Raw genomic sequence first — 18021 nt, 5'->3', positions numbered from 1 at the left:
CCGTGGTGCCATGCAGGATAAGCTCCTTCCTCATCAAGGATGCAGCCCACTGACTCCTTCAGTGAAAAAAGAGATTTTTTTCTTCTTCCCAGGCATTGTATCAAGTGCTTGCTCGCAACAGCCTGGAGCAGTCATTCAGAATATTTTAAGAGTGTCTTTCACAGTGTCTGAAATACCTGGTGGTGCACAAAGGCCGAAAGTGGGAGTAATTGACTGCGGGATTATTCTCTGCTGCCTGAAATAAAAGTGCAGTGTCTGCGAGTGTGACACGGAGTCAGAGCCACGGCGAGAGGCTCGTGGAGTCTTTTGGGGTAATTAGACACAATTATCCCAGAGCTTCCACAAATCCCACGTTGGCTGGGAAATCAGGGGCTAAGAGACAGGAATGAAGGTCTGGGAGGCTGGGAGTTTTGGGGATTTGTAGGAGCATGGCATTTGTCCTGGGGCAGTGACTCTGGGAGATGGATCTTGATGGGGAAAACCTCCTGGGAGGATCTCAGTAGAATTCCCAGGAACTTCAAAGGCTGCCCTGCCTGTTCTGCTCCGATGGCTGCTGCACTTGGAGGCTGCTTGCATTTCATAACCAACATCCTTTTGGGCAGTCACCTGGGATCTCCCTGACTCCTGGAATATGAATTCCAGAGCCCTGATGGTGTGTCAGACCATGCCTGTGTCTTGAGGGTACTCAGACCAGCTTCTCAAGCAGCCAGAAGTTGTTTTACAGGACGTTTTTCCTCTCCCAGCCAGATGCCTGTCTGAATCCCTCAGTCATCTCTGAGAACCCTGTGAAATCAGCCCAGGCTCATAAAGCATTACAAAACCTCGCTGGAAGCCAGAACTCCTTGTAAAATGGGAAAGGTGTGTAAAAAGAGAAGGGGTGGGTGTGGTGAGAAAATGAAAAGAGGAGTGTCTGGGCTAGGAGGGGAGAAACCAACACCTTCTCATCAGCAGAGGTGTATCCTTAACGAGGAATCATGGAATGCTTTGGGTTGGAAGGACCTTAAAGCTCATCCAGTGCCACCCCTGCCATGTGCAGAGACACCTTCCACTGTGCCAGGTTGCTCCAAGCTCTGTCCAACCTGGCCTTGGACACTTCCAGGGATCCAGGGACAGCCACAGCTTCTCTGGGAACAAGTAAAGAGGGTAACAAGGAGGGATGATATGGAAGCAAGCATGCAAACCACCCAGTGAGATGTTTCCCTGGAAGGACAACTCCTTGGGAACAATCTCCACAAGGCACTCTGGTGTTAAAACTGTATTTTTCAGGTAGCACTGCTTTCAGCTTAAGATCTTTCCCTTCTTTTCAGCGTTATGCTTTTAATATGTGGCTTAAGGGGAGGAAAAATGTGTAAATAAGCCAGATGTGACTTCTGTAGCCTGGCAGGAGCCATTACTTGACCCTGTTGCTTAATAAAAACGCTTTCACTGATTTTTCTTCTTTTCTAGAGGTAGGCACTGATTGGTGCTGCTGACAGATGTGCACAGAAGCTTTCAGCTCTCCTGAAAGCAGCCCATGAATTATTAAGGCAGAAGATTACCTTAACTGGAATGGATGTGGCTCTTTGATCCGTGAAGTTGGGGCTCACTCTGAGGGGCAGGCTGGGCTCCCCGTGGAGGGCTGGAAACCTGAAATGGGAAAGGCTCTCCTGGCTTTTATGGGAAGTTTGCAGCAGCTTGCAGAAGCTTTGGCTCCAGAGTGGACATGGAGTGTTCAAGTTAGATGTTTCCATTTTTGTGTTTTAGAAAAAATTCCTCCAAAGGACTCTCCTTGGCACTGCTTTCATCCAACTATCATCTATCTATCTATCTTGCCTTTCTTTTTGATTAAGAGATAAAAGGCTCTGGGGTACCCCGTGATGGGATTCCTCCTCCTGTGGTTTTGGGGTTCCTGGGGCTGGACAGGCTGTGGGGAAATCAGAGGCTGAGACCCCAAACTGCAGCCCTGAGGCTCCTGTGTGCTCCTCTTTGGGCTCTCGAGTGCCTGATCACCTTCCGAATCCATCACCGGCACAAACATCCCGCTCTGCATTAAGGCAAAGCTGTCCCTTGGGCCTCATAGGTGGTGATAGGAACATCTCAGCTCTGAGTTTATATTCTCATAAATCTTGAAGAAGGTGATTTTTCCTTTTTTTTTTTCCTTTTAATCTTCTCTCTCATTCCCTGCTTTAATTACCAGCCGCAGGCACCGAGCTAACGAACAGCCCAGCTCAGGGCACACTCTCCTTGCCACGCAGCTGCCAGCACAGCCAAGGCTTAGGGAGTTGCTGAAATTCCTGAAATTCTGCTGCAAAGGTTTCCAAGGACCCTGGTTACATTACAATCTGCAGGGAGAGCCAAGGAAAGGCTGTGAATTCAGCCTTTTTCTGGGCTGTTCCTTTCCCGGGTCATTCGCAGAGCCGTGGGTTGGGTTGGAAGGGACCTTGAGGGATCTCAGGGACGCTTTCCACCAGGTCAGGCTGCTCCTCTCTGCCACATCCCTTCTCCCCCTGGGATTTGCCTTTGGATGAGGAAATATTTCAGGCTCCAAAGGGCTCCAAAGCCTGGCAGTGCCAGCACATGTCACAAGACACAGCACACATTAGGATTTTTGGGATGTGCAGGGCCAGGAGAGGTACTCCATGATCCTTGAGGGGTCATTCCAGCCTGGAATATTCTGTAATTATGTGGTTTTGCCCACCCTGCTGCAGCCTCTGGATGCTCCCAAAGATGCAGGGTGCTCCCCAAACCCTGCTGAGGATTCACCCTGCTTAAAGAGACTGAGAAGCACCGTGTGCTGCTTTGCTCTCCACCTCACACAGATCCATTTAGAGAGGGAGATGTTTGACTGCAAAACCCATTTAGGATTTGTTTTCATGGTTTTAGGCTCTTCCTTTGCACTAAAGTGCTCTGACACTGCAGCCAACCACTAAAATGCAAAACCACCCCTAAGAAAATATACATTAAATGAAGCAAAACAAAAAAAAAAAGAAAAACCCTAAACCTATGACTCGGATAAATTAAGTGAAACACACCATAAAACAATAGGAACTATTATAAATCACACCTAACCAAGAGAATCAACATACCAATATTTGGTTTGCCAGCACAGACTTCTCTGATAAAAATAAACTGTTCTTGGAATGAACCCCTGCTTTGATTTATATCTCACAGTCCAAGTACACACAAGGAGGATGTAAAATCTGCTAATATAAATACCCCTGGTCTCAGGCTTTTATCAGATGCTTTCTACCAGGAAAGAAAAGGCTCTTTTTTTCCTGCTCAGGTAATTAGTGTGTTCCTTTGAGCCAAGCTGCCGTGTTTCCTCCTTTTTTCAAAGCCATAATCCTGGGTGTGGGCCCCACAGAAATTACCCCAGAGCTCCGTGCCAGGGAGCATCTCTGAGCCCAGCCAGGCTCACAGAAAGCGTGGTCAATTCCTGGGGAAACACAGCCACAGCTAAAGGCATCAAGCATAAAAGCACCATTTTGGGAGGCTCCAAAAGGGGCTTAGACCTCCCCCTTGCACTGACTGAACCCCAGGGAGAATCTGCCCCACAGCTGGGGTGACACAATCTGACAAGGATCTGTCTGCTTTCTCAGCCCTACAGCATCCAAGGCATGGAAAACTGACTTCACTTGGCTTCACCCTGGAGACAGTTTGGGGACTGAAAGCATCAATGGAGAGTGAATCATAGAAATACAGAATGGTTTAGGTTGGAAAGGACCTCAAAGCTCATCCAGTGCCACCCCCTGCCATGGGCAGGGACACCTTCCACTATTCCAGGTTGCTCCAAGCCCTGTCCAACCTGGCCTTGGACACTTCCAGGGATGCAGGGGCAGCCACAGCTTCTCTGGGCACCCTGTGCCACCCTCCCAAGGAAGAATTTCACCTTAATATCCAATTTAACCCTGTCCTCTTTCAGCTTGAAGCCATTCCCCTTGTCCTGTCACTTCAGGCTCCCATCATCCAGGCAATACGTTGGCTATGGAGGAGACATCTCCCCATCCCAGTTGTAACCCAGGGAGCAGGGCTGCAGGGCAGGGAATGGGGGAACACCCTTGAGCTGTGGGGTGCTGTGCTTGCTCCTCACCTTCTGTTAATGGAGCAGAAATGCTGCCCAGCTGCTGCCTCTTGGAGCTTTCGGAATGCTCCCTCCTTTCTCACTCGATCCTGGGCAAACAACCTGTGATTAATAATTTATTCTGCGAGTTTTACCTCTGTGGCTGCAATCTAATTATTCAAGCCACAGACTAGCCAGCCTTTGGAGACAGCACACAGAATAAGAGGGGTTTTATTCCAGAGTTGCCATTTACCCCTTTCCATTTGCGTTTTCCTGGGGTGATGGAGCTTTTACCTGCACTGCACAGAGCTGTGCTCAAACTTCCAGCCTCTCTCCAGCTCCACAGTTCTGAACTATTTGTGAAAGGACCTCAGGGAATAATTTGTGCTCCTATATGGGAGTTTAGCAGTCAGAAAGGGCTTTGGGCTGGGGAAGTGCTGGAAACCAGGGAGGCATCGTCCCACAGATACCTCCTGGGCAGGATAATTCACTCTGCTGGGATTTACAGAGGGCTACAATCACCATGGGATGGTGGATCTGGGAAATAACACACCTGCAGTGCAATGAAAACCACAGTCCAAAAGCTGGGGGAGCTGACAAAAAATACAGCTTTGCCTTCCTCTGTCTGCTTTTCCCTCTGAAGGATGCACTGCCAGGACATTCGGCATTCCTGTGTCTCCCTGAGCTTTCCTCATCCTCCTACGACCTTGCTGGGGGTGTAGCTTTCCTCTGAAACAAATTAAAAATATCAATTTTATTCTCTTCCAGCGAATATATTTATTTTTCTCTCCTATTCCAAAGAACACTTGGCAACTCGGGCTACACAGGATTCATTTCTCTTTCGCCCCTTCCTACCTTTGCTTACTTTTGCTATTTTTTCCCCACGGATTTCTGCCCACGATCCAGTTTTTACTGGAGCCAGGGGAAGGGCTACATTCATTACCTCTGTGCCTCAGGATTTACAGTCCTGGAGCAATGTTTAAATGCTGGCGTTGGAAGGACAACGACTCGGGAGCAGCAGGGCGTGACCAGCACCATCCAGCCCTGCTGGAGGAGGATCCTTGTGGGGCATGGGGAGGGATGGACAGCTCAGGTCAGGTTATTCTGACATTCCAGGGGCAGAACTCGCATCCTGCAGCTCCTGTGATTTGTTCCCTCCTTCCTGGGCTGAGGACAAGCAGATCTCCCTGCCCGAGATTTTAATCTCCGGACAATGCGCAGGGAGAGGCAGCGGCGCTGATATTTATTTTGCTGGGGTTTTTTGGGTGGCTTCCCCCTTTTGGGGTTCGTTTGGTGGTTTTCTGAAGAAAGGGAGGTCAGGCTGTACCTCCTGTGCCTGGGTTTGCCAGAAGCAGGGGGAAGCAAACCACGGTGGGTCTGGGTCCAAAATAAAGAGATCGGAGCACACAAACCCAAACTTCCTGCCGCTGCGAAGCTATCGAGAGCCCTTGACTGTTTTGAATCCTGTCCTGATTAGTAATGATGTTTTTAATTGAAATTTCAAGGTTCATTACTGAATGCAGATTAATTAAATCGCGAGGAGAGATAATGAGAAACGCTCCCTCTGGAGCCATAAAGGAACGCACGTGTCCTAGCAGGGCTTTCCCAGCCTGATCTCCCCAAAGCTCATCTTCCAGGGTGGAAAGCCACCATGGAGACAGGGGGTTCACCCCCCTGGTGTGATCACAGCCCTGCTGAGCACCAGGCATGGGGGCCATGCTGGGCACCCTCTAAAATCAGTCCAGCAGCATCTGTAAGTCAGACTCGCCAGGTTTTTCTCGCTCCCTGCTCAGGGAGAAGCTAGAAACCTGCGGGTTTCCCTGTGGGAAATTAATTGGAAACTGAGGCTGGGAGCTGGAGATTTCCCGAGAGTGGGAGATGCCGGGCTGGTGTCAGGGGACTGGGTGATGTGCATCCCTTGCTGGGCTGACTGGGATGTCCCCAGGCTGGTGTCACCCTCAGTCACCAGGAGGGCAGTGAGGGTCCCCACGGCTCCACTCCCCTCTCACAAAGCCACCTCTGTACCCTCAGCAAGCTCCTGGCTCAAAGGAAGGTGGGCTGGGATGGTTTTGGGGTTTTGAACCAGCCCTTCTTGCCCTGAGGCAAAGCCCTCCCTGGTGTGCCTTGGCTTTGCTGGGAAGTGACCCTGAGCATGGTTCTGTGGAAAGGGTTTTCTTCTGGCGTTCCTTCTGCCCCCGTGGTGAAAAAATCCCCTACAGTGCTGCTCACAGAGTGAATCTTGGAGAGCTGGATGTTGCCTGCTTTCTCAGCCCCAAATTCCAGCCAAACAGGGCCAACTCTGCCATCCCTATTTCGCAAACCTGGCAGAAAAAGGTCTGCTGATGAATTCCTTGAGGATATTTGATGGTCTGGTGGACACCTCCATGCTCCTGAGGGCCATGTGGGACCTGGAATAAGCCCCAGTGTGTGGCACAGTAAATCCCAGTAAATCCCAGTGAATCCCAGCCAGGCTTGTCACTGTGAGCACCAACTCAGTCTCCACGAGGTCTCCGTGACTTCTGCACGCCACATATTTTCTGGAGAGGTCTGTGAAAATCAGAAAGCTTTAATTGGGCTCATCTGGACCCTGGTAAAATCTCTTCTCCTGACTGCAGGATGATGGAGCAGATAAAACAGCACTGAAGATATTATTTCCTGGAAGCTTTTCTATTTCTGTCAGCTCTTACTTGCTAGCTCTCCCCTCCCTGGGGGATGAGCTCTGCTTTCACACACACTAGTGGGTTTTTATTTTGGCAAAAAAAATTGTGGGTTTTGGCAGAAAAAAGAGACAGTACATCAATGAAGAGGGGAAACCAATTTTTTTCCAAATGCTTCAAAGCTACCAGTTAAGGGTTTCCAAAAAGCTTTGGCGTGGAGAACAAGTGGATGCTAAAAGAGATGGGAATTGGCTCATATCCTGCACAACTTCCACGCTTGCTTGAAAAAGCACGGGAGTTTTGTCAGTGTGTTTGTGCAGACCACTGTGCTGGAGGCTCCCTGCTGAGGGAAAGGGTTACTTTATCCAAATCTTGCATACAATGCCCAGGAGCACGGAGGTGAGCAAACCTCATTAGGGAACAGGCAAACACTCATGCACTGTGTCCAGGAAAAACCAGGGATGCTGCTGCACCTCCTGCCTATAGGACCAGCAGGGAGACCCCCTCAAGCACCTGCTTCCATTTTTTTCCTCATGGAAAACCAAAATCCCAATGTTTCCTGGTTTTCCTCAGCCCCCATCAAGCAGCATTTCTTACCTTGCAGGGTTCTGCAGCTCACCAGTCAATATTCCAGTGGGAGGGGAATCAGGCAGGGCTGGGTTTTGCCAGCCTGGGGGAGGCAAGCCTTGGTGTAAACCTCCATCTCTCCCCTCCAGAAGGAAATCAGGATGTCCTGTGGCCAGAAAAACCCTTCCCAAACCTGCAAGGGTATCATTGCCCACTGCCATTGGGGAAAAAAACCCAAAAGCACCTGGAGCACAGGCACCAAGACATGGTTTTTTTCCATGTGTTGCCTGAAAAGCAGCAGAGCACCCTTTGGGACTGGGATGCTGTTGAAGATCCCTGGATCCTGGGATGCTGTTGAAGATCCCAGGAGCCCAGCCTGGGTGTGCATTTACAAGCAGCCAGCCCAGTCCATAACACTTAAGGCTGAATTGGAGACTAAATAAAGATTAAATGGAGACTGATGCTCCCATTTGCATCGGGAAAGGTCTTGAGTCTCTTTTAGCTGCCTCTTCCAGAATAAATCCTGGGTGAAGCTGCTGCCTTGCCAAACCCTGCACAGTATTTATCCCCAAGTTTGCTTTGTTTCCAGTAGACTTCTTAATTACCGGGAATTAAAAATTAAACGAGAGGATGGCAGCGAGCAGTGGGTAGGATTTGTCAACAACTGGATGAGGGCATCACTCCAGAGATCCTATTTACACTGAAATATGGACAGGGATGAACTGGGGATGGGGCAAACCCCCATCTTTTCCTGGGGAGGTATCAATGGGATGAAATTCTGCTTTACTGGCAAACAGTGAAACACCACAGTCCTTCCTTTCATGGGAATTCAGGGGTTGCTTTCTTTGGAAACCCCTGACCTAAATGGTAATTACAGAATTTTGAGAATTGGCTGGAATAAAAAAAAAAAAAAAAAGAAAAAAAAAAGGGAATGTTCTTGCTTGTCCCAGCACATTTTCTTTTCCTCCTGAATGCAAAGAAAATGAATGCAGAAAGCACAAATCTGGGTTTTGACTTCCCCCCGTGCCGACATCTGGAATGAGATGCAAATACACATAAACAATCCATCTCTGAAACCCACAAAATCAAGGCAAATCCCTCACAAATCAACATAGAACTTCTCCAGCCTCCAAGAGGAAGGGTTTGGGTTTGAGGGGAGACTCCTCCAGGCTCTTTGCAAACCTTCCTCTCCCCTCTCTGGCCCTGGAAAAGCTCTGACCCCACGAGATGTGCAGAAATGGAGAGAGCAGAGTGATTGCCAATTAAATGCTCTTTAAAATTTCATCTGAACATTAAACCTGCCAGAGATCTGCACTTACAGCTCTGCCTGCTGATGACCTCACTGTCCTGCTGCCCCACTCCAGGGAACATTCGCTGTCCCTTGTTTGTAGGGAGCATAGCTGGCTGGGAAAGGGGGGTGTGAGCAGCAGCAGTGAGGGCAGTGGGCATGGGGGGCTTTTTTGGGGAATTGGTGACCAAACTGGGACAACCTGAGAACATCCTTCCCTGAAGAAGGACACCATTGCCCTGAGAGCAGCACCCCGAATGTCATCATTTAGATGGGATATTGGGGAGAAATTCTTCCCTGTGAGGATGGGGAGGCCCTGGCACAGGGTGTTCAGAGAAGCTGTGGCTGCCCCTGGATCCCTGGAAGTGTCCAAGGCCAGGCTGGACAGGGCTTGGAGCCACCTGGGATAGTGAAGGTGTCCCTGTCCATGGCATGAGATGAGCTTTAAGGTTCCTCCCAACTCAAACCACTCTGTGATTCATGATTCAGTGGAAGCTGCTTTGTGATAACCAAAACACATGAGGAGGGCAGTTTGGAGACTCGAGCTGACTGGGAGTAGCTGTGGATATAAAAATAAAGACATTTTGGAAGAAATAGATCTTCCTTTCCATGAATATTTGGGGCAACGACATCTCATCCCACAAACACCCCCAAGACCTGGGAGCTGGAGGGGCACAGGCAAGGACACAGCCACACCTCAGACTAGGAATTGACATTTTCCCCCGAATTTTTTTGCCGGTGCTGCCATGATTTTGAAGCTGCACCATTCGCAGTGTTGTTCTCCTGCCATTAGATGTCCCTGTGTCCTACACGGAGCTCGGGCAGGAGGTCACTCCTGGCAGACAAAGGTCACCGAGCTGGAGTTGGAGCAACGCAGAGATCTGCTTTAACTTGGGTTTGCAGCTCTTGCCTGCGAGGAAACACCTCTTTTTAATTTTTTTTTAAATTTATTTTTGTGGGAGAGGCTGCGATGGAGCTGTGCCGCATCCCTGGCACATCCAGCCCCATCCCAGCGGCAGGAAGGATGGATATTCCGAGCTGCACGTCCTGCCAGCTCTCCGAGAGAGGGTTGAGCTCTGACAGCTCCACCGGGAACAGCACACCCCTGTCTGTAGCAGTGCTGCGCGATTTTTTCCCCCCACATTTGTAATTGCAGCCTTTCCCCCCTTTTGGTTGTTATTACTGTTGTTCGTTTCCTTCAAAAATTGCATCTGTTTAGATGTTAATTGAGTTAATTGTTACCATTCAGCAGCTGGAGCGGCAATTTAGCACCTGCTAATAAAAGATGCTGGGTTTGGAGCTGGGTGAAAATGACCATGGTGGAGGGTGGCTGCTGTGCCAAAAGTGAGGGCTGGGGTGCAGGGATGTGCTGGGGGTGGCTTTTCCCAGCACTGTGTCAACTTTTGGAGTCAGGGATCAGTGGATGAGCGGTGGGATCAGGATAAAAACCCACTGAAGATGCTGGGAGGGGAAAAAAGATAAACCCAGCAGAGGAAATACAGGTGGCAAGAACAGTCAACAGTAAACACTGTCTCTCTTTTAGAGGAAGGAATGCAGCTTCCCTGTGACAGGCTAATTGGGTGGAAGCAAACGAGGGGAGAAATAGAAAAGAGACAGACTGACAGCACGTGTGAGGAGACCTTTTACCCAGGGTTTTGTGCCTGATTGTGTGGAGACCTTTCCACTGGGAAAGTGACAGGGAATGGAGAGGATGGTGGTCGAGCAGAGCAGCTCTGGGATGGGTGATGGTGACCACAGTGAGCAGCGTTGGAATATCTGTGTTTTCCCACTGAGTGGAAGATTTGGGGCTCCATCTCTGGGCTGGAGGAGTGATTGTTCCTCCAGCCCTCAGCTCCCTGGTTCTATTTCTATTTTCTATTTGGGACTGGGCATGCTGAGGATAAAATGGTGGATTTTAATGCTCTCCAGCCCCTGGCATTCCGAAACCCGGCATGAAATCCCTGCTTATGTTTAAATAATCTGTATGTTTGAGGAAAGGATTATGAGTCAGTGGAGGAGGCAGCGCTTTCTGTGTTTCCTGCAGGGAAATGCAGAAGGGAGTCCTGGGGAAAAGCAGCTTGCTGGAGAGCAGAAAGGCCAATCCAGGGATGCTGAGAGAACGTGAGACAGAGCCAGGAGACAGCTGCTCACAGAGGCAGGGGAAGCAATAACTGGCGAGAAGTAACATTTAATTACTCCTCACTCCTAACAGCCCGGGAGAGGAGAGCTCTGATGTCTGGTGGGAAGGAACCATGCTCTGGCTATGGCTGGATATTCCAGGTATTCTCTTCCCCAGGTGAAGAGAACCAGGACTGGAGCAGCCAGGGGGTCACTCAGGGGTGGTGGCTGAGAGTGAAGATGTGGCAAGGAGGAGGTTGTGCCCGAGATGAGGTGGGTGCTGGTGACCTGGGGCTGTGGCTCACCTCCCTGGTGTCACCTCGTTTCCACACTGGGATAAGGACTGGCTGTGACAAGGGACTGCAGCCACGTGTGGCCGAGCTGGGAGGAGCTGCCACACGGAATGCGTGGCCAGGGAGGCAGAGAAACCCGTGTTTACCGCGTAATTACCGCGTGGTAATCACTCTGTAATTAAGTGGTCAGCAGGTACCGTCTAAACAAAGAGGGCTTAAGTGACATCTCTGTCCTGAGGCTTAAAATATTCCGGTGTGGTGAAGGCGGGAGGGAACGGAGATGGGAGAGTATCGATGCAAGTGTGATGGATGTTAACAACTCTCCGGCTGCCCTGGGCGAGAGAAGGAAGCATCCAATTTGTTGGTGCCACCCTGGAGAACAAGGGGCCGAACAGAGGGATTGTAAACTCTCCGTGCGGGATTGATGGGGAATCAGACAATCTCCCGAGTCGGAAGGGACACACCAGGACATGCAGGTCCCAGAGCTCCATCCCAGTGTGAGTCCCTGAGGATGCTCTTCCTCCTGTGAGGAAAGGCTGCCTCCTGCTTCCCCGGCACCCATCAGCCCTAAATCCCCGCTCCTGTCCCTGCTGGGCTCCTGCCCTCCCTGCGGAGGAGCCTTTGGGAAGCTCCTCGCCGCGGCTGCCGCTCCGCGCTGCGCCTTGTCCTCGGCTGACTCCTGCTACAACTAATTAGCACCTTGACATTTGCGCAGCGAGCGAGGCAGCCTTGATGTTTGCGAGAGAACAGAAGGCACATCTGTCTGCGTGCGCCGCTTGAAGGGGAGGAACGCGGCTCCGCGGTGTTTATAGCAGGCAGTTGGGGGAGGAATTCATTTACCGAATTTTTTTTTTTTTGAATGAAAACAATTCCAATAGCTCGAGTGCCCTCTCCCTCCCACGTCAGCTGTTTACAAACTGTTGAGTGGAATGTGTCCCACATGTCCCTTGAACCTGCCAGTAACGCGGGGAAACAAAATCGAAACGCATCATGAAAAACTAATTTTGAAGGGGGATGGGGGGGGGGGGAGAGAAATAATCCTGCCCACGGAGTTCAAACAACTTGTCTTGCTTCAGCTTATACAAATTTCCATGTACTTAGACAAATGTCACCAGCGGCAGACTTAATTGACTTCATTTTGATCTTTATCCTCATTAAAGAGGAGCGCCGTTGTTCCTCGCTGTCTCTCCACCCGCCCCGCCAAGGTGCTCTGTGTGAGGCACGGATTAACTCGATTTGTTAGAGACCTGGGGAGTCTGAGGGCATCCAAATGGCATGGTGCTGATGGGGCTGGGCAATCTCCTCCTGCCCAGGGCAGCCAGGGGCTTGCACACTTGGAATCACGGAATGGTTTGGGTGGGAAGGGACCTCAAAGCTCATCCAGTTAACCCCCTGCCATGGGCAGGGACACCTTCCACTATCCCAGGCTGCTCCAAGCCTCTCCAACCTGGCCTTGGACACTGCCAGGGGCAGCCACAGCTTCTCTGGGAATCTCTACCAGGGCCTCCCCACCCTCACAGGGAGTAATTTTTTCCATATCTCTAACCCTATTTTCCCTCTTTCAGATGCCACCCATTACTCCTTGTCCTATCACACAGCTCCTGATTGAGAATTTTGCCCTGCCTTTTCTCCCTAGGGAGATTGCACGTTGTGGTGCAACCATGGAGGTTTTCAAGGGTCTTCAAACCTGCTTGGGGGGAAATAAAATGCGTGGAGAAGTGAAGCAGAGGCTGGCAGGTGAGTCCTGCTTGCATCCGAAGCTCAGGCTGCTGTGGAACATCTGTTTTCTTAGGCTTGGAATTTCTGATATCTCATTCCTGCTTTTCAGTGGAGGGGAGCTAATTGAAGGGAAAGGGCTGCAATTAAAATTGTTTCTTGTAGGTTTTTTTTTTTTTTTCTTGAGGACATCTCTGGCTCATTAGAGTTGTGCAAGTGTCTCTTGCACGATGTCCCTTGAAGCTTTCCAGACTCAGAGCTAACTCTGCCCTCTGGCATTTGGAGATCTGCCGTAGCCAAGCCACATGGTGAAGCAGGGGGGAAAATTGACTTCCCCAGCCATTGACGCAAGGAAGACGAGGTTGGAAAATGTTGCTGTGGTAGTGGCAGGTCAGGAGCACCCCATTCAGGGATGCTGAATGGGAGCCACACCTCTCCTGCCTGTGAATGCAGCAGATTTACAAACCTTCCCCCTTTTTTATTAGCAACTTCTCCCCATGTAACCACGTTCCTGTGGGTTGGGGTTGAATGAAGAGAAGCTCCTGTTTTAATTTTTGCTGTCAGGAGTAACGGGTAAGTGTAGGAGGAGGAATATTAATCATACCCAGCAGGCATTCTTCAAACTTAGAAACAGCATAAGGAAGGAGCCCAAATGGTTTAAACATTGTGGGGACCATTTGTATGGGAGTCTCGTGCTCAAAAACGTGCAGGATACTCTTTTTATTTTTTTGCTTTCACCCTGATTTAGCTTAAAGGGGAAACTGTTGCTCTCCCACCTGCTTTCTGCAGCAGGGCCCAGGGCCTGATGTCCCCGGAGAGACAGGGGAGAGGTGGGCAGGGGTCACCATTGTTGCTGTAATGTTCTCTATGGCATCAACTGGCTGCTGCTTTCCCAAATTAATTGGCTATCCGGATGCAAGAGAAAAGGAGAGGGAGTATTGTGGGTTTTGCTGTTCCAAATCTTTGCTCTGGTGTTGTAGCAGGTGTAGCACTGCCATAGGAAAATGGAGTTTTTTGCATCCTTGGGGTGATTTGAGGCACCAGAAGTTTTGCACATGTGTTTGTGGGTCCATGCTGTGAAGATAGGGTTGCTTTAATCCCCCTCTAGGACTTTGGGAAGCCCCCAAACATCATCCTCTGCCCCACAGGTGTGCAGACTCATCCACATCTTACCCTTGACTGAGGAACTGGTCCTCACTGGGAGAACTGCAACATCCTTATGTGACTCTTTCCCTTCCCTTTTTGCTTTTCTCTATGCTGTTCTGGGCTTTTTTTTGTTTTGCACCTCCAGCTGAAGGGTGAGAGCTGCCTGGGCATCCCCACCAGTCCTGTCCCCACTGTGCTGACCTGGGGCTGGCAGCCACCAAGAACAAACCCTCCTCAGCTTGGGGTCTTCCCTGGGGCAGGACAGGAGGCTTTGGGACTTCTCCCAGCTCCATCAGCTTCCCTGCAGTTCTCTCAGCCCATTCTGGTGAGGCATCCTGCCTGCAGGAGGCTGCAGCATTCCTGGCTGGCAGAGCTCTGGGGCCTGGTTTTGCATGTGTAAAATGAGTTTATTCTTCTGAAGCTGCTCGTGTTCTCCTCCAGCCACACAGGGTTTGTTTGGGTAGGGAACACATCCACCGAGGATGCTGGAGTGGGAGAGCAGGGGAAAGGGAAGAAAAAGCCCTTGTGTGGCTGTGGTCAGGCATGGCCTGGCATGGAGAGCTGGAAGAATTGTGGCACCTGGAGTCAGCAAAACTCCCAAATCCTGTTGTCTTCAAACTCCCAAATCCCTCTCTCCAGGGGGTTGTGGACCCCCCTGCCCCCCGTTTTGTTCCCCCCCTGCCAGCATCATTCAGCACAGCAGCACGAAGAGCAGCAAGCTGTAATTTGCCAATGGGGCCGTGTCCCTCAATGAAAGCTTCCTACGTGTCTCCTGGAAGATTATCCTATCAAATCCCCTCCTGCTCTGAAAGGTACGCATTTAAAGCATGACTAACGCTGAGAGATGCTATTATTCTATTTTATCCTGCAGCTTGTGAGTAATGTCTCATTATAGATGGGGATGCATTCAGAAAAACATCATCTGCCTGCCGGAGCGTGGGCTCCGCGGCACGGGCGGCTTGTGGCACAGGAGCCAGCGCCCGGCGGCACGTGGATGGCTACAGCAGGGGTGGCAGCAGCCCTGAGCCAGCCTGGGGCTCTGCTCTGCACTGGTTTTGGCAGCCCACAGCATCCTGGTGCCAGCAGGGATGGTGATCTGTGGGCCCAGGCTGGGAAAGGAGGGGTAGTGGTAGTGGCAAAGTCCTGCTGTGAAAGTGTTTTGTGGCCTTCAGGAGGTCTGTGCTTCCCTGCTGAGTGCTGTGTCTTCTCAAGGCACAGGTTTGCCCATAGCTGAATATCTCCAGGTTCTGGGGAAGTTCACCATAATGGGATGAAAGGCTCCTGCCATCTTTCCTGGCTCCACAGCCTCTGTCCAGGCTGTGCTGCTCCTCTTGAGGCCACTCAGGTGTAAAACCTGTATTTCCTCGTCTAGGGATGGTCACCAACATCCTGTTCTAAAGGAATCCTTTGCCTATGGAAGCTGGGACCCACTGGTGGGGGCTGCCAGACTGATATTGCCCAGCTCTCTTCCCAGGTATCCATCTTGAGCCTTCCATCCTTCCTCCTAAAAAGAGCTCCCAAAAGTCTCCTCGGTGCTCACAGTCAGTGCTGGCCAAGTGGCTTGTTCAGTTGAAGTGCCATCGTGACCAGTTGTCTGGGATTTGGTGGTTGGCACGTGTGGAGTGTGGTGGCACTGACCTTCCCCCAGGACTGGTGCAGCCCCACCCCCTGTCCTGTGCTGCTGCTCAGCATCCCTGGTCCATCCAGCATCCTTACTATCCATCCTTAACATTTCTCTTTGTTAGGAAGAGATTCTTCCCTGTGAGGGTGGGGAGGCCCTGGCACAGGGTGCCCAGAGAAGCTGTGGCTGCCCCTGGATCCCTGGCAGTGTCCATGGCCAGGCTGGACAGGGCTTGTGGGATAGTGGAAGGCGTCCCTGCCCATGGAATGGGATGAGCTTTAAGTTCCCTCCTAACTCAAACAATCTTGAGATTCATCTGCCTCGTGCAAAAGAAAATGAGATTCAGTTATTTATCAATGCATTTTTCCCAAGCGTTGTTTTTCCCTCACCTCCCGCTGCGCAGGTTTCGGGGTGGATATTTCCCCCCCCCTTCCCTTTCAGTTCATCTTGTCGGATGATTCCTCTCCCCTCCTGTTTTTCCCCGTGCCGAGGGGAAGCGGAGAGGCTGGGATTTGACTGAGGCACGCTTGCACCTCCCACCCCCGTGCAGTCGCTGACGCACGCCGCGATCAATGGAGAGGGGATGAATAAACCCAGCTCTGCTCCTCGCCTGCCATTCCCACAAAGCAGGGGGTGGAGGAGAGAGGGAAAACTGCTCCGGACGTGTGGTTTTCAGAGCTGTTTTCCACCTAGCCAAAGCTTGAATGTCTTGTCACTGTCGTGGTCCTCAGCACATCTCCCAGACGGGAGGGTTCCTCCTTCCCTTGATGGGATGCCAGTCTTGGGGCCCTTGAGGAATGGAGTGTGTGATCCTGCTTGTGAAATAGGGATGTGCTTGGGGTGATGGTGCACTGCCCTGAAGGGCAGGAGGTGGGGAATGCTGAACTCCAGGATCTGTGCACCTCCTGCCTGCCTGAAAGCCCCCCAAAACAGAGCAGGGGACAGGGACCCACCTGGGACCCTCCATGCTGAATAGATGGCTTGAAATGGCTGAGCTGGAATGAGATGCTGGGCTCCAGAGGCTTCCCACAGCACTGAGAGCATCAGGCCCTCCTCCTGCTCCTTAGAGTGTTCTCCATCCCCAGGAATTCCTCTTTTCTGAGGGGAAAGTAGCTGAAACACTGAATAATTAACCACTGCCGCTTGGGTTTTGCTTTTTCTTTTCTTTAAATTTTTTTCTGCCCTGCTCTTGCCTTCCTGCATGAGCATCATTTCCCTGTGTGACCTCGAGCTGCTCTGGTGCTGGGAGCTGATGCCTTATAGAGTTATGGGCCTGGAATGGGATGAGAGGACAGAAGATCTTTTCCTTCTGGTTCAGACCATGCAATCCACATTCAAGAGGGCAGCACTTCCCTTTTGAAAGACCTCAGTCCTTGTTTTTTTGTTTTGGATTTGTTTGGGTTTTTTTTTTTGTTTTTTTTGGTTGTGGCTGCCCCTGTCAAGCGTTGCATTTTCAGCCCACCTTGGAAAGCTCTGCCTGAATGTGCATCCTGGCAGCTTGTCCCCTTCCAGAGAGGACCTGTCCAGCAGTGCCACCCCTGTGCTTCAGCAGGGGAAGGGGTGGCACTGCAGAAGGTGCCCTGATGCCCACTGAGGATGGAGCTGTGTCACAGCTGTGTGCCCCTTGCTCATGGACAAGGGTTTTGATGCCCCATAGTGACCCTCAGACTATTTTTAATAACTGATATTAACACTTCCCACCCGAGGAAAGGGACAGTGGGCCATCATTCATCAATAATGGAAGGAGCAGTGCTAAAACACATCAAAAACAAGCCTGTTTGTCCTCTCCTCTTGTTCACGGGGATCCAGACCTAAGGAGGGATGGTGGGATCATCCTTTCAGCAGCCCTGGATCATGGGCAGGTGATCAGAGAGATCTGCTGAGGAAACAGAGCAGGGAGAGGGCAGGATGACACTGCCTGGAATCTCTCAGGTCAGTTCCTCAGCAGGGTGGGAATGGGCAGCATGGAGCACAGAAAATCATTCTCTCCAGGGTTGTGTCTCTGCTGGATCTTGTAGTTCCTCCTTTCCTGCGGTTTTTGAACCACTTTCCAACTGGCTGGTGTGTGGTTGCTGCAAGGGAAGCTTGTGGGTCCACGTGCAGTGCTCTGTTATCCTTTATTGCCCAGGTAATTGATGGCTTTTCCCTGTCCTGCAGCAAACCACCAGTGTTTTCTGGGCTCCTGTGCTTCCAGCCTGGGCCTCGATCAAGCCCTCTGGGGCTGCATTTCCTGCATTTCCCTGGACACCTTCATGGCAGGAACGTTTCTCCAGAAGTTCTAGCACTGAAAATACAATGCTGGCTCCAGCTGAGGTGTTGCTGTCCTTCCTTGTCGCATCATTCAGGTTGGAAAAGCCCTCTAAGAACACCACAACCATGTGTCCCCAACCACGAATCCGTGTCCCCAAGGACTATATCCACGTGCCTCTCTCCATGCCCAGGCCCTTCAGCACTGAGGGTTGCTCTTTACCTTGTTCTCCCACCCTATTTTGAGGCATTCCTCTGGAGTTAGATCTCTAGATGTCCATGGCTTTCTCCATTTGCAGGAATTCTATGGCCAAAGGAATTGTGATGTG

Source organism: Lichenostomus cassidix, chromosome 7 (assembly GCF_008360975.1).
Source record: "Lichenostomus cassidix isolate B80296 chromosome 7, HeHo_3.0, whole genome shotgun sequence".
Lineage (NCBI taxonomy): Eukaryota > Metazoa > Chordata > Aves > Passeriformes > Meliphagidae > Lichenostomus > Lichenostomus cassidix.
Note: the sequence above shows the minus strand (reverse complement) of the source record.